This window comes from Lepisosteus oculatus, unplaced genomic scaffold (genome assembly GCF_040954835.1).
Source record: "Lepisosteus oculatus isolate fLepOcu1 unplaced genomic scaffold, fLepOcu1.hap2 HAP2_SCAFFOLD_37, whole genome shotgun sequence".
Classification (NCBI taxonomy): Eukaryota; Metazoa; Chordata; class Actinopteri; order Semionotiformes; family Lepisosteidae; genus Lepisosteus; species Lepisosteus oculatus.
In genome coordinates, this window is record NW_027167902.1 from 1058406 (window position 1) to 1062225 (window position 3820).

Here is a 3820-nt window from a genome sequence, read left to right on the forward strand (position 1 = left end):
AATCATTGACATTATAGAAAAACTTTACAAACTCAAAATTGAGCACAAAATCATGAATTTTGTGAAAGGACTGTACTGTAAGTTACGCCATGTTGTAACAAATTCGCATTCAAGTTCCACACAAATTGCGATGTGATGCAGCCCTTCCTGCTCACTAATCACTGTAATGACTAATGCAATGTGATGTAGGAGAGAAAGGGTATAGGTTATGCAGCAAACATTTCACTGCAAAAAACGTTCCATTCCAAGGTTCTTTATGCAGAGTTAACAATGTAGTATTATTTATTGGCAAAAACGTAAAAAAGTTGAGAGTTATATTTCCATTGGATTAAACGAGATGTATTCACAAGCCTGCTCCTTTACAATGTCATAGGGCCACAACAGATTATAGGAAGTTTTGCTGCCTCGTTCTGAATCGCAGAACATGGTAATTCTTTAACCTTGAAATGTAGTCTATTTTGTGATGTAATGATGCAATGTCCCTTTACTGAGAGCCAGCAATCAACGGATGTGTCTGATCGTGAATGGTTTTCCCTGTTGTTTGTTGTATTACTTGGTGTTGCATTTTAAGCTGTGCATGAGGCAGGACCCGGAGGCTGCTGCTTCTGCTGGTGCTTCTGCTGGGATTGAGGAAGAGCTGAGCGCCATGTAAGGCAAAGACACTGCGTTCCACTTTATCAGGTGCCTGGAGTGTAAGAGCTGCAGATAATATTGAGTCACATTAATCCCAACATATTTCAAATATTATGAAAATTAAATAAATTAAATCAAATAACTTTCATTAAAAAAATCAATCACTCTTTACCTTGCTTTTTCAGTTGTTTTTAAGGAAAATTGATGCCGAGAATGTGTGAATACTGCTTTTTGATGGTTCCAAGACCAATGTGACCTGTTCTATTGCCTGCTAATTGTACGTTCCAGGTTGAAAAATTATTTTTAGGAGGTCAAGGTGTATGAATGATAAGAGAAAAACTGAAATAACCACAGCTACGCAAACACCAGTCCACCAAAAAAAAATCATTTAATTAAAATAAGGTAACATTTTTTTTTCATCATCATACGGATGAACTGTGCTAAATGTGTTTCTAAAAAGAAAAAGCAGGACGTGAGTCGTGAGCCAAGATCATGACTCTTTTGCTCTTCTTCACATCAGTTTTCATCTGCGAGGAGGAGGAGGAGGGCGGCTCCTGATGTGCTGACACTTGGGGAAGTGCCTCTGTGCCGGCCTGGGGGCAAAGCGCCGGCCGCAGTGAGGGCAGGGCACGTAGTCGGGGTTTGGATTCGCGGGGGGCTGGGGCAGGTTCACAACTTTCCCTCCTTGCGTGATCACCTGCTGCACCTCCCTGGCCTGTTTGATGCTCCGAATGAAATCCTCGTGCTTCTGCCTCCAGTTGTTCTTTCTCAGCTGGGAACAGGAAATGAAACCAATAAAACAGCTTCCAGAAAAAGTCCAGACTAGCACTGCGTACACAGTCTGGTCGCAAACCATTCACAAGGCAAGAAAATATCAATACAGTAATAACGTAGCTTTCTGGGGCTACCTTTCAGGTCATTGGGTAGAGAGTACAATTTACGTAGTTATGGTTTTGTTTCCTGTGAGTGCTATTTGCTTGATATGTAGATTTTTACAACAGAATTCAGAAGTCACTAAGACACATTTATTCTGTCTGGCAAATGTGCCTTTGCGGCAGTTTTTCAGAAGAGTACTTCATAAAACACTTATTTATTGTTTACATTGATTTATAAGCTGAGTCTGACTCTAGGAGAAAAAAAGGGAAGCTTGGAAAGAGTTTAAGGATAGCCCTTACCACGATTGGCGGTTTAACCTTCTTCTTATGGATGTATGTCTCCAGTTCTGTTCCCTTGGCCCTGTGCTTGAAAGAGTCAAAAACCTTCCTCTTTGAATTCTGAAGCTTCTTGCAGATCTTGCTGTGTTTCTCCAGCCTCTCTACAGCAAACTTCCCGTGACACAGTTCACAGGGCACCAGCTGAGGGTTTCCACTCTGGCTATTCTCATATGGAAATTGCTCAGCGGTAGGGCACATCAGACTTGTAGGGGACAAATATCTGTTTTCCACTGACAGAGTTTGTTCATCCAGACATGTGGTCTTATTTCTGAAGTGGCCCTGCGCGGCCTGTGCCGCTGACACGTCGCTTTCAGGGAGCCTTGCTTTCTTGAGATACTTTCTCCTTCCACAGGGGACGTCTTCTAGCCCACGGCTGCAAGGGCTCACTTGACGTCTCTCCTGATGGGAAAGCGCAGAGGGAAAGTGCGATTCTGCGCATCCGCCATCTTCCATTGGAGAACCATAATCAAGGTTGTCTCCTCTGATAGGAAGGGCTTTCCTTGGAGTGAAGGCTTTTTGCTTCTCCATTCTGCAGGTCAGAAGAGGCACGGCCTTAGAGCGGTGGTTGGCCCATGGTCCTCTGGGGCAAAGCTCGCTCTGCCTCGCCTCTATTTTCCCTTCCGGCCACCTCTCTGGAGTCTTCCATCTCTCTCGGAACCATCCTCAGCTCCTCCTGAGCTCTGAAGAGCTTCGCCTGCATCATGGCCTCCTTCTGGCGAATCTCGTCCTTCATCATGGCCTCCTTCCGGCGCATCTCATCCTGCAGGCTGGCCTCCCTCCGGCGATGCTCCTCCTTCAGCGCGGCCTCTGCCTCGGCCACTTTTCGTAGCTCCTCTTGCAACTGAAAGTGCTCCTTCCCATTGGCATGAGAAGGGCATTGCCCTGGAGGGGTCGCCACCATGGGGAGGACAGTCCTGTCCTTAGGTTTGCGTACTCTTGAGCCCCTCCTGCCCGGCCTCTCGCAGGGCCTCTCATGACCATCCTGAGGCGGGGTGGGGGCAAACAAGGAATCACTCTGTGCGTCCGGGCGGTCCACAGCCCGAACCTCACCAGGGCCGGAGACTTTCCTGTTACCCATAGGCTTCAGGGGGTAAGACCGATCATACCCCACAATGTTCTTCTCGGGGCCCTGTTGGGCTTGGAAGCGATAGCTGTTCCCCATCTTCTTCTCCGCAGCGTATTTGACATATTGGAAACATTTTCTCATCTTCTGTAGAGCTGCCTCCTGCCGCCGATTGTACATGGCGATCATTTTTTTCTCCTTTTCCTGCATCAGTTTCTCTTGGAAGGTGTCCTTCAGAAGCTGTATCTTGGGAGGCGGGCAGTACGTGGAGATCAGATCCTGTTGCCTTAAGGGCGCGGGTCGATTCGAGTCTGTGTCCTTCGGGGAGGGGGACAGAGCACCAGGCTTAGGACTGGGCTCCATTGGCAAATGAGATATGAGCTTTGTTTCCCAGGTATCTGGAAAAGGCAAAAATGGCAAATAAATGATATCCTGCACAGTCTAGTATGGTCTAATAGAAAAGAATAAAAAAAAACAATTCAGGAAATACACAACTTTTGAATATTAAACCTAATGGTGTTGAATGCTGCATGCTGACTCAGTAGGAGACAGATCCTAAACACAAACATTATAATAAACATTTGTTTCCCAAATAACATTCTCAATGTTCAGAATGCTTAAAGTCATGAGCTTTTTTAAAAATGTTTAACTGAAACCTGGAAATGTGCTATTTCATTTCAAAGCTTGTATTATATCTATGATATAAATGTTTTTTTATATAAAATTAACCCATTATGCAACAGGGGTTTGAGCAAAAGTCACTGTGAATAAGGGAATTTATCAATATTAATTAGCCGTTTCACTACATTATAGATAGCTGAAGGATTATGATACAGTACATCGATTTCGCTACAAATTGACAAGCATATTTGATGACACTTACCAAACAAGTTTTAAACAGCGGAGAAAT